This window comes from Astatotilapia calliptera, chromosome 7 (assembly GCF_964374335.1).
Source record: "Astatotilapia calliptera chromosome 7, fAstCal68.1, whole genome shotgun sequence".
Classification (NCBI taxonomy): Eukaryota; Metazoa; Chordata; class Actinopteri; order Cichliformes; family Cichlidae; genus Astatotilapia; species Astatotilapia calliptera.
In genome coordinates this window covers 57,008,679-57,021,614 of record NC_137428.1, presented here as the reverse complement: position 1 = coordinate 57,021,614, position 12,936 = coordinate 57,008,679, and the positions used below count along the sequence as shown (strand labels likewise).

The 12,936-nt window shown below is 42.2% G+C and overlaps 2 long non-coding RNA genes across 2 annotated transcripts; one reads left to right on the top strand and one right to left on the bottom strand.

Annotated features, from left to right (window-relative positions):
* Positions 1-297: 297 nt before the first annotated feature.
* Positions 298-1,103, top strand: LOC113026769 (uncharacterized). Its single transcript, XR_003272948.2, has 2 exons — positions 298-628; positions 940-1,103. It is a non-coding gene; the product is annotated as an uncharacterized LOC113026769 (long non-coding RNA).
* Positions 1,104-3,793: 2,690 nt separating this feature from the next.
* LOC145429818 (uncharacterized) lies at positions 3,794-8,783 on the bottom strand. The gene is made up of 2 exons (XR_013910150.1): positions 4,087-8,783; positions 3,794-3,984 (listed from the first exon to the last, which is right to left on the bottom strand). It is a non-coding gene; the product is annotated as an uncharacterized LOC145429818 (long non-coding RNA).
* Between the last annotated feature and the right edge of the window lie 4,153 nt (positions 8,784-12,936).

Here is a 12,936-nt window from a genome sequence, read left to right as displayed (position 1 = left end):
AGACAACCTCCCTTTAGAGAGAGCGAGCGAGCGAGAAAACAACAGAAACCCAAAGTCTTTGTTTAGCGCAACGACGCTGGTAAGAACAAGAAGTCTAGAAACTTGGATGCGTTAACTCCCATCGCGGCTTCAAACAGTCTCCAGCATAGTGCGTGTCTCCTGAGCGCCTGTTCCTGCTCGGTGTATCCATGCTGGGGGCGTGTCGACCGGCGACGACCGGGCAGCATCGTCAGAGTAGCCGCTCATTCATTGGGCGCTGTCTGTCCCCAAATGCACCAAACTTGAAAGTTTCACCACAGGTTGCCTCCACGCATTTCACATGATGTATATCTCGCAGGCTGCAAAGTTAACAGATCTTAAAACATACAACAGAATCGTGCGGAGTGGCGCAAAAAAGCTTCCAGGCGCTTTGGAGTTTTGTCCACCGATGATATCGGTAAGGAGGTGTCTTTAGATCCGAGAGGCATTCTGCAGCAAATATAGCCTGAATATACAGCTATAAGAGGAATACGTCCAACATGTGGTATGCGGCCCACAGACGTGGGCGTGTCCACAGCGCCACCAACACCACTGGTCTGGAGCAGCGTTACAGTGCCCAGCACCATTGGAAGAGAGCATACAAGTACAGGTTTGCAACTTTCACTTTATTTAAGGTGTTGTTGTTCTACTTTCTGCTTATGATCTACTATAGTTTAAAGGTTAAGCTATAAATCCCTTTTTACACTTTGAAAAACAATTATACAAAAGATAAAATGACTGTTTTAAACTCTTGCATGTCATCATTTTCTGTGTAATAAATCTGTAATAGGACACAGGGCTGCACATGAGTGTTTTTGGACCACTGAGTACCCTATCTTGTTTTTAGTTCCCTCCTGTACCCCCCCCCCCCCCCCCCCCATTAAAAAAGTTCCCCTGCTCACAGAGCCCTTATATTCACAGAAGATGACACCCAGAAACCCTGAGTGTAAAGAAGAAGAAGAATTCCAGCTGCTGGAACAACCTACCTGCCAGGACTTCCTGAGATAAACTATTATTAAAGGTCTTTTTTCCTGTTGCCTGGGTTCTCTGTGAAGTTTATTCACAAATAAAATCTATTCGTGGCACTTGTTTTGGGATATTGTGTATATTTTTGGGGACACTGCTGTACAGATTGATTTGATTTGCAGTACATCAGGGTCAGTCATCCTGTATGCAGAAGGACTGACACTTGTTGCAATATTTGTCAAAAATCTACTGAATGCTGTTGGTTTGCAAGTAAATGTTTAAAATATAATTTATTGTTTGTTTGTTTGTTTGTTTTTTAACATTTCCCCTTCTCCAAACTGGACTTGAAATTAGTTGTTGAGCACCCAGAGTCCAAACCCCCAATATACTTCCCTCTCAGTGATGTAAGACGGAAAAGACCTACTTATTAGCTAATTCATTATTAACTGATTTTCTGCAAAGGCACAAATACAAGCAGCTTTATTTGATGAGAACTAACTGTTGAAATACAGCATTTGAGCAATTTCCCCTTTATGCTCTGAATGTGCAATTTTTGTCATGAAGAAAACTGATGAGGTGACTATTTGAAAATGTGATTGCACCGATTTCCTCCGTTACACATTATCTGAACTCAAAAACGAAAACAATCAACTAAAAGCGCAAAAGTCATGTGAACAAAGTCTCAAATCGAAGCAACAAGATTCAGCAAGAGTTTTTAATATTATTTACTCCCCTTCTTATGAATATCTCTAGTGGGCCTCTGGCCAGCAGCACAGTGCATCGGCAGAGAGTTCAGCGAAGAAAGTACTGGTTTAACCAGCTGATGTTAGACAGAGAAAATAAGTTGTTTCCAAAACTGCTTTTTAAACTTTCATTCAAAGACAGAAGAGTGGCACAACAACACTAGCAGTAAGTTGTTTAAATCCTGCTCGACCCTGCTGATAACGTCTGTGCTATTCTCCTCTCAGTCTTGCAGGTTTGATAACAAAAGTTTCATCAGACTTGACTTGTTGACTCAGAAATGACTTTCAGCAGTTGACAGGCTTTATGATTATAATCTATTTTATAGTTCAGTATTTCTTTTAATGAACAGCTTGTGTTTTTTGTTGTTGTTGTTGTTTTGTTGTTTTTTTTGGAAGATGGTGGTTTCTCTCAGCAAACTAGCAATTTACCTCAAAACCTTCCTCTGAGCAACTCTCAGTCTCTGCCAACTGTAATCCAGCCAGCTCCCACAGGCACTGTCTTCTTTGGTTTATTCTCCAGTAAGAGACAAGTGACACCATTATGGTGGAAAAAAAGGGAGTCAAGATACAAAGTTTTTGTCAGTGTTGGACATTTTAATGGCGTTAGCTTTACAGCTGGATCAATCTGATCATTTTTCCAGACACCTGGAAATAAATCCATAAACAGTTATCAAATCCAGGCATGCTGGAAACTATCATGTCACTAGCTACAAAGTCCTGGCAGAAAACAAACCAGCTAATGCTATTGATTATAAGCACAAGGACACACTTGAATGTCCCTGTTAACCTCGTGTGGACCCACATGAACTCCAGTGTTTCATCAAAAAAGTTTCAAGGATCTGTTTAGCTCAGATTTTGAATGTACCAGAATATGTGTCGGATATTACGTGGCATGCTTTAAGAGCAACAGACAAAGGACACAAAACTTCTTTTTCTTTTAAGAAAAGGAGTAAAGTTGCACTCCACCAGTACAGGATTAGACCTGCTTTCCTGCAGCAGCTGATGCTCTCCTGTGAGAATGAATGCACACTTTCAGCATTGTGCACAAAAGCCCACACTAGAAAGTTCCCAGTGTTCACGGCAATGTGGCATTCAGAAGGCCATCTGGCTGTATTATTTTACATATTCTTTCACCACAAAAACGTGGTGTTCTTGTGTTTCATGTAGTGCTTTGGCGATCTTTTCTAATGAGAGCGCAGCAAAAGGGGATAGTTCCTCTTTCACAGGGTTATTTCCCAGAGCTGCGTAGAAACTGCATGTGTTTATCAACTCCCATTTGGGTGTCAAGTGCTCGAAAGCCAAAAGAGACAGCGAGGAAATCAGCTGCAGCTCAAACAACGGAACCCCTCCAAAGGTGACAAGCAGCTGTGGAAGTGATCATATCTTTCACAATCTCACTCAGAGGGGAACAGTGGAGTATCTCTGTCTGTGGCTGCTGCAATGTGATGATTCGAGAGACCTTTTGTACGTTCCCAAATCCCAGCACCAACCCCCAGTGCACTGTGTCCAAACAGCACACTGTCTGGCACTGAGATAATGTTCTCAGGCAGGAACAGCAATTTGATTGGCCTCTTCACTTTTGTTTGCAATGGGAGATATCCTCTTCGAGCACAGTGAAGCCTGAACACTGTAACATTCTGGCTCGGCTGTCATGTCAAGGCAAGACCCCGCCCTCTGAAGACTTTGAAAAACTTACAAAAGTATCAAATTCCACGTGGTTCTTAAACTGGGGGTCTGGTTAAAATAGTCACTCTTATGTTGCTTATCATTAAAATGCTGTCTACTCATAAACCTCAGTCATTTATTAACTAAGACCTTTTGCCTTTCTTTCCTTTAATCCAGCTGTGAGTTTCGAAGGGCAGTCCAACTGCTTGGTAAACGTCCCTGAAATGGAAAGAGCCTCTTATCAGAACAGAAGAAGCAGTAAAACACTTAAGACTGTTATAGTTCCGAGATATCGCCAAACCAGTATTTCTGGTAATGTCAAGTTTTTTTTTATTGACTCCTAAGAAAAAAATCAAGATTTCAATTGTGGTTTCGGAAAAATGAGAGACTAAGTCACGATATATAATTTATACAGTATATATTTTATAAAAAATATTGGTTTGAATGAATGAATAAAGACTGATAGAGAGCTGAAGGTGCTATAGTGTGGACACTGCACTATAATATATCCCTCTTCTTGTTGTTCTCCAAGCCCTTTGTGACAGACAAGCAGCCCCGTGACTAATGATGACAGAAACAGGCTGGGTTTTACCTGTGTAGAAAAAAACGAGGATTAGTCATACAGACGACACACAAGTGTTAAACAGTAAAGATGTAAGTGTAACACGTGCGAGTCAGCAGGGCGTACACCCACCACGTGAACCTCTCTGTAACAGCCAACCACTTGCGCTTGTGTTTCGACAGGGCACAAGTGAAATGTTGATCTTTGTTCCCTTTGCTGAGGAGAGAAAAGAACACCCGATTATGTAAAGCACGTATGCGTACAGTAATAAAACCAGGTCCAATGAGTCAGCCAGGCGTCGATGAGATGGGTAAACAAGTCCAAACTACATGCTATCATAACAAAGTGCAGCCTTCCTGCTGTCTAGCAGGATATACAAGTTACAGAGTTATTGGGTCCTTATCAACACTTTACTGTCATAACATTACCATTAGGAACACAAGTGCAAACATCAGATTGAGCAAACGCTACTGGGAACAATAAATGGTAAATGACCACTTGGCACACGAACAAATATAAGATCACATCCCTCCTCCTTAGGTATTCAAAAATCTTGATGTTTTCTGAGAACAGGGTGTCCTTTTTTTAAGGTAACTTGTAGCATCTCTCACAGACGAGATACAGAATACACTCTCTTGGGCAACATCCAAAAAAGTGTACTTTGGTGATTAATTTATTCCAGGGTGTTGAACTTTAAGTCTGACAAGTTAAGCCACATTTCTAAATTAAAGGCTCACCAGTAACGCAGAGATGATTTCTTAACTTCATTGCCAAATGTTAGCCAATACAATGAACACCTCTCCTGTGTCCAAACTAGATATTTGCTTTAGGAAGCTCCTGATTAGCTTAGCATAGCATAAACCCTGCGGTATTGTGCGAAGGAGTCAGGAGTGGCAGAGAAGCATGTGAGGGGGGTGCAGGACATGTGTGAAGATAGTGAGACAGTGGTAAACTGTGTGATAGGATTCGAGGTAAGATTACATCAATAATTGGCTCTGAGTCCATTCTTGTTTGAATTGGTGATGAACAGGCTGACAGACGAGGTCAAGCAGGACTATGATGTATGCAGACGATACATGTGATATGTAGTGAGGGCAGGGAACAGGTGGAAGATTGTCTGGAGAGGTGGAGGTATGCTCTGACAGAAGAGGTATGATATACAGTAGAAGAAGGATAGAATACGTGTGTATGAATGAGACGGAGACAGGTGGAAACATGCACAGAGTGAGGGTGAAAGGGATGGTTTACAAGGTAGCAGTGAGACATTTGGTATGGTTTGGAGAGAGCGGTACTGACAAAAAGACAGAAGGCCAAGCTGAAGGTGTTAAAGTGAATGAACAATATTAACGGGATAAGGCAATGCTGAGATGGTTTGGACATGTGGAGAGGGGATAGTGGATACATTGGGCAAAAGGCTGTTGAATATGGAACTGCCAGGTAGGAGACAAAGATGAAGACCACAGAGAAGATTCATGAATGTAGTGAAGAAGGTCATAGCAGAAAGTTGGTGTGACAGACAGGGGTTAGATGGAGGCAGATTATCCACTGTGGTGATCCCTAAAGGGAGAAACCAAAAGAAGAAGAAAAAGAAGCAGTATAAATCCTGGACACTGGCTCTATCCAAGGATATGTGCCAAGTCCCACAAATGACCCTATTTAAGCTCTTTTCCCCCCACAGTTGAATTCATAGTCATCACGCAAAGCTAAGCCAACTCCTAGCAAGAGCATAGTTTAATTGTCATAATAAGAGGCAAAGGCTCTATATATTACGACCAGTAACTGCAAATTATTCATACAAAAGAAACTGTAATGTGCAGTTTACACATGTGCACAAAACACCCCATGCAAACACCTGTTCATGTGGAGAAATCTTATCTAAAGACAGGGCTTTGTGCACATAAACAACAAACAAATTAACTCATAAAAGCTGCCCATGACAGCTTTCATAGATAGCGTCATTCAGGTGCTGCTTTTCAACAACAACAAGACCAGAACAGTGCTCAACTCCCTTCCTAGCACTTTGCAGAAAGGGGGCTTAGGCTGAGAAGAGGTCACTGTGCGAGCTCTCAGAAGGGTGGGAGGTGTTGTTTAGATGGGAGTCCCATTTGGTTGTCATCCTCTCTGTCTTTTTGCCTCCAGGCCGTCAATGTTCAGCCACACAAGAGGCAACCTTCTTTACCACTATGTTAATCCTGCTTTCCTCCCCCGCCTCGGTGCCGCCTCCCCGGCACTCTACTACAAAGAACAGAGAGCTGTCCAGCATCACTGGCAGAACATGATAATTTTTTCTGTTGCGTAATTTGAAAGCAGTAGACAAGTGCTCTGACGTGAGAGTGACGACTGTCTTGCATGCAGACTTGAGTTCATAATCACAAGCTGATTTGTACGTCACTCGCTTGACCCTAGGCCCATGCTTAGCCATGAGTATGCACTGCCATCATTGTTCCTTTGGCATGGTGGCTTTGTCTGCTCAACACAATACAGCTCAAAAGAGCAATGTGAAGCGGACACAGTTTTGTTTTTGCACCCATTTGCTGGTCAGTGCTGGTGCTATTCAAAATGCATTGATTGGTGTGACGGCTGGAGAGGGATGTGCCTCGCGGGCACCGGTGAGGGGACAACACTTTGAAATGCACTATTCATCTGGGCGGTGAGTCTGCAGGGGGCCTGCATTAGCTCACTGCGCTGATGCTTTTGAGATGAACGTCTCTTTTGGTGGGACATTCAGCAGAGGCACTTAAATGGCATGCAGTCCATTATTAATGGTCAGTGTTTGAGTGTGTGCAAGATGTACAGGTCATTGCAGTACAGTCATTTTCTACTGACACCGATCGAGATTAAAATTAGAGGAAAAAAATAAATAAATGAGTGTAGAAGCAAATCAAGCATGCTTCCAAGCTGGTGCACTGCATAGTATTAAGTTAAACTCAAACCAAAAAACTTGCTGTTTCTTATGATGGTGAAAAAGGGTTCACTGTTGGGATGAATTACAGGAGCTTCAGTGACAGAGTTCTCAGTCTGACAAGTTTTCACTTTGAAAAAATGGCTACAAGTTACATTTAAATCTGTGGCAACTGTCATCAGCAGTGCAGCTTTGATGACTGCGATGCTGCATTGGTGCATGCAAGGCAAGGCTAAAGAGTAGCTCTTCCTCAGGTGAGTGAGGCTGTCTATGCAGGGTGTGAAAAGACTCGTCTGCAAGAACAATGCACCCATAATTATATAGGGATATTACAGTAATGGCCAGTGGGCTGGTACTTACAGTGCTTTTATGCTCTAAGTGAGTACTAAGCACTTTTTATTACAAGACACAATCGGGCAAACTTTTTTGTTTAAATCGGCATTCTGTTTGTTGAATTATTATTATTTATTTATTTAAAAACTTTTTTATTTTATTGTGTACTATTAATTCTTTTTATTGGCTATTCTGGAACTTCATGTTCTTATTTGTTTTTGTGTTTTTGTGTACAGCCCCTGACTGAGGGGTTTAACATCTGACCCACGGACACTTCAAACTTATGTACTAGAGGACGTGAGAGTCAAACCACCAACCTTACAATCAGCAAGTGATGTGAACATGTTGTGTACATCCAGAGATGAGGGCAGGCCTAAATACTTTATGCCAGCAATAAGGGTTACATGAACCGACTCTGTGTAGAAGACTTCCTAATAAGTGCTGACACGGTAAGAAAACTCTTCCTGTTGTGTCTCGGACAGCTCCCTCATATTAAAATTTGGTCTTTCTTTATATTTGACTGTTTATCTCAAAATAATTCATTTGTAAAACGCCAATAAATAAATAAAATAAAAAATGTATTCTTATAATAATGATAAACAACCAGTTGCTGGTGCAAGCCCCCCGACTTGTGCACTACATGACAATAATCCATCTTGCCTATAACTAATGCAGGTTTCCATTTTAATTGCAATACCAAACTTTTGTTTGCAGTTGTGCGCCGTTATGATGCTTTGCGGGCCTGTAATCTGGACGGAATGCGCACATAAGCCTCCCTTTTATATTCCATTTGGCGCAGAGAAAGTTCAAAGTGAAAACAAAAAAACACAGCGAGGCAGAATTTCAAAACATACGACTTCCAAAGAGGCACTGTTACATCACATGACTGTTTCCACCACTTCGACCAGAGTGTGCTCAGAAGTCAGCGGGTTCACAAGTGGGCGAGGCTCAACACGGACTGAAGTGCACAACCCCGGCACGGAGCGTGAACCAGCTTGACCGCGGGCATGCGCCCAGTGCAAGGGACAAAGAAAAGGAAAGAGGGAAACTTCGGCGTGTCCCCCTTTAAAACTCTCAGACGATCGCTCTGTCGCACTCCCCACAACCACACCGTCAACACGTTGTTTATCCTCGAATGACCCCGATGTCGAAGCGAGAACATCCCGTTCCCGAGATATTAATAGTTCCCCTTGCGTCACCAAACTGTGGCCGACCGCTTTGCTTGACACGCAACTGAACCACAAATTATGCCAGCACCACACTCTCGTCCAAAGCAAACATGGTTATAAAACAGGTAGTCATCGTTCTCCAGCAGCTGTCTGCGGGTGTTACAGCCGAGGTGATTACCATTTTTAAGTGTTACACACGTGGCTATTAAGGTGATGATAGACGAGTCTGGGAGACAATAACTCTGCACATTATAGGGAGTTTTGGTGACAAAGCGGCTGGGTTTATGGCATTCTGAGTGGGTATTTCACCAAACAAATATCGCGAGAAAAAAAGAAGAAGAAAAGATTCAGCTGCTGAACACAAGTGCAATTTTCCAGCTCGTGCCAGTGTTGACGAGCTGAAAGCCATAGCCTACAATGCACAATAAGCCATATGTTAACTCACTCCCCTTCCCCCAATCCTGAAGCCAAGTGAGGCTGTAGCTACAGAGCCTGGCCCGCATCGCTCCAGTGGGAGGCAGGGAGGGTGGGGAGAGAGATGGGAGGAGAGTTTCTGTTGCTATGTTCACTGGGAGTCTCCTGTCTGGAGGATCTAGCTCAGGCTGATTTTTTTTTTTTTTTTTGGGGGGGGGGGGCTGACATGGCAAGTTGTATGTAGGTCAGCAACAGTAAAACAGCATCGGTAGCTCAAAGGCACACTGGAAGTACTGTCTTTGGGAAAAAATGGGGATTTTTACTCATTGCTGGTAAAAGAAAAAGAAACGTGACAGGCGAGTGCCTTCTTCCAGTCATTTTTTCTCTCCTGTATTCAGTCCATACTGAGACTGCATAGTACCTCCACACCTGCATCCACAACCTCTGCAGCTGAGGCTTTCAGCTCAGGTTGATGCCAAATAAAATGTTCCCCCAGAAACGGAAATAACGCTGATGCATGAAGCAGTAGAGGGACAAGCTATGCAAAAAGGCATAGAAAATAGTACGAGACTCTTATTCCCATCTTCTGTAGCTTGGCGCTGGATCGTATGTCCCCGTAAGTTTATTCAGACAACCCAACTTTGACAGTTTGTCATGCATAATGAGTTGATGCTTAAGCTTGACTATGGAAAGCAGGAGAAACTCATCATCTGCTGTTTTCAAAGTTAAAAATAAACAATGCTTGAAAAAAAATTTCAAGTGTCGAGAGCTTGGGAAATCATACATTCTTTAATAGTGAGTTTAGCTCATTCATGCCAGATCATGAAGGTACGTGCTTTGCTGCACTGGGTGTCTGTATTCTTTCAGATCCAGTGTGATTAAAACGGCTTGTTTGCCATAAGTGAAATAATTTCGTTTTTCCAAGACAACGAAATTATAGAGATTAAGAGGCTTGCGTGAAACGTACTGGATGGGCGTCAGCAGAACTTGTGCATGCATTCAAAACCAGGAATAACTTTGGGGTCCAACTAAAATTCCTTTGGCTTTGAATGGTGACTAGATGCACAACATATGCGTGGTGAGGTTGAAGAGGTTAATGAACACCACAAGGACATGACTTCATGCCATTTAGTCATCAGCGGTTTCATTTGATTAACTGCGCTTCACTTTCCTGAATTTCATACGAGGATCATCAGGCAGCGTCCAACAAATCTGCGGAGGCCTTCTTGAAAACATGTCTCCAAAATGAAAAGCTCTGCCGGCTAGTCCTGACACGACTGAATGAGCGTTTAGGCTCTCACTTCAGGTCTTTAAAGATTTGTCTGCTCCCACAACCCCGACTGATTACCTTAGTGCTATTTGCTTAGCCTCCCACCACCATCTGTGTTTCAGATCATCCAAGGCAGCTCTAATTACAGTCATAGGCTAGGGCCCATAGATAATGACAATGCTGCTATGATCAGCAGGATTAGACAGGTGCTTGTCGACTTGCTTTGACTTGGACTTTTTATGGTCTGTAATGCAACCTGAACAGTCAGCGAGCAGGGGAGAATTTCTCTCACTCTTTGTCTTCTAACAGATAACAATGGAGATTATTTTAACAAACAAGTGTTTGTCACATTTATAGAGCTGTGTGTTGTCATTTATGGCATGAATAAAATAATGTAATTCTATTTAGTAAATGTAATGGCCTGTCATGTGGTCTTCCAAGAGACTCATAGTAGAGTCTGGTCAAGATGATGGATTAATCTTTTAATGCTCGAGGATTTATATATCTAAGATTTTTATCCAAGAACAATACTCATCTATTTATGTGCAACAGAGTGCAACTTCTCTGATATGCAAAGAGGTGAAGTCACCGACTCCTCTTACTGTGTGATAAGCCGCAGCCACCTGAATCATGAGATTGATGGTGATAATTTGTCTAAAAATCACAGTTCTCAAAGTGTGGTTCATGGGTCATTAGCGGTCCTTGGTAACATTTAGTGTGGCCTGCAAGTGCAACAACTCCAGAGTGGAAATGAAACAAAGACACTGCACTTCTTTAACAGTTTTAAAAAACAAACAAACAGTCAAAACTCACCATTCTCTGAATGGACACTAACTAAATGTGTTCCTGACTCTGATCAGTCACCAAAACGTTAAGACCGCATAGCCTAAAACGGTATCCCAAACCTATTTTTGCCTAACACTTCTGTAAATAACTTATGTTGGGATTTTGACAAGATGAACTTTCACCCTTAGCTCCTCATTTAGTGGCAGAATCTACATTTTAAATCACGACTTTAAAACACTAAAATCTAAATGCCAGGAAACCCGTAATGTGAACATTTATCTCTTTCGTTTTCTGACAGTTTTATTCCTTTTTGCATCACACTTGAAGGTAGAAATTATCAGTCAAGCCCAAAAAACCAAAAGTAAGGCCCTCAAGCCAGAAATAAAATGTTTATTGCAAAAGAGGTGGTTACATATGCAGATTTCAACTTTTAAATTACTATTCAAGCATTGCCTGAAACCACATTAATGTGTGGTTATGTTGATTAGCAATCTACTGTTGGTTTAGAGCCATGAAAGATAAGCTTTATTTACTGCTGTTTATTCTGAATTTTTAAATCATTTTTCATCGCCCTAATCAACATCCATAAGTGTCCCTTACATAAACAGAACAGTCTCACTGTTCTAGATCTTAATGTTTAGTCCACTGAGATTGGAAAATCATAGTCAGAGCTCATGGTTTTCTCATGCCAAACAATAGTGTTTATGCATGATCCAACAATAGAAGCATTTCTGCGGATTACAGAAAGTTGCACTGGCGTTAACAGCAGCCTGTGGCTCAGATGGAGCACTGTAAACAGTGACCGTGCTCGGCGTGTGATGTTCAGCAATGCTCGCAGCAGCTGTTTGGTTGACAAGGTAATCAAACAAAAAAGGCAGCGAGCTTTGATTTTGCTTGTTTTTGTGCGATTCTGAAACTCATCTACGTCTATTAAGCTGTGGTCGTAGTCTGACGCAAAGACAGCTGCCTCATGTGGCTTCAGTTCCTGGTGCAAAAGTGATGATCAGCAGTTGTGCTCTTTTTCTGTCTGTCTGGCTGTCTGTTCCCATCTTGCATCCCTAGAATGTTATTGTAGGGCAGTCAGATCTTCTTTGATCCCGACCATGTCAGTCATTCAAAAGGTCAGGGGAAATGTGAGAAAATACAGGGTTTCTTTTTTTTAGCGTGAATCCCACATCTGGTTGTTTGGATGTTGGCCGATGAGCTGGTTCTGGAAGTTTATGCAGCTGAGCCCAAGACGCAAAACACCCGCTCTTTCAGTGAGAAAGAGCTGTTTCGATGCACCATGGGAAAGCGCAGATATGCAGTCACGTCGCAAACATGGAGGTTTATGAAACACCTCTGATCAAAGGAAGGAGCCACTTCAGTTTGACAGATTGTGAAATAAAGTCAGTGGTTGGAGTAACTTCCTGCAGGTTAAGAGAGCTGCTGTTTTACAGCCCCGCTGCTGCATATGGATTCCTTGTTAACCTCTGTGTGGGCCCCAGGTCAACCACGGAAATTCTTTATACCAGTGTGATCTCAGACTAGCACAATAGAGATATGCACATTAGCTATACATTGAAGCTGAAGACAGTTTTACTCTAGCAGAGTGCCCTTAGCTACATGTGCACAGCAGCAGATGACTGGGCGTTTGCTAGTGAAGCTGTTAGCCACAAGCAGACCTATAAGTGTGCCACGCCTCCTCCCCGACTACTTCCCTAAAATACATTTTATGCTGACAACAGAGAACAGAGGGGCCAAATATCACAGGGTTGGATGATTAGATTTAATTTTATTGTAATTCCACATATTAGTACAAAATGCACTTCAGACTTTAACCAGATTATGGGTTGTTTTTTTTTACGACGACCGAGAGCACGTCTGCGCTTCTTCAGATCAGCGGGGAGTGTAACTACAAGTAGGAATTAGTGGAAAGAGTAGTAACGGTATTAACTGCTTCTAATACACCGCACCAAGTGAGGCAGAATAGAACAAGGAAAATATCAATTCAGCTTTGCAAGAATTGTTCATTTCCTACCAAAAAGTATTTTTTTAAGAAATAACAAACCAATGTCAACATCTTTTAAACTTGCATTTTTTTAACTGGTGCGGAGCTCAAGGTGCTT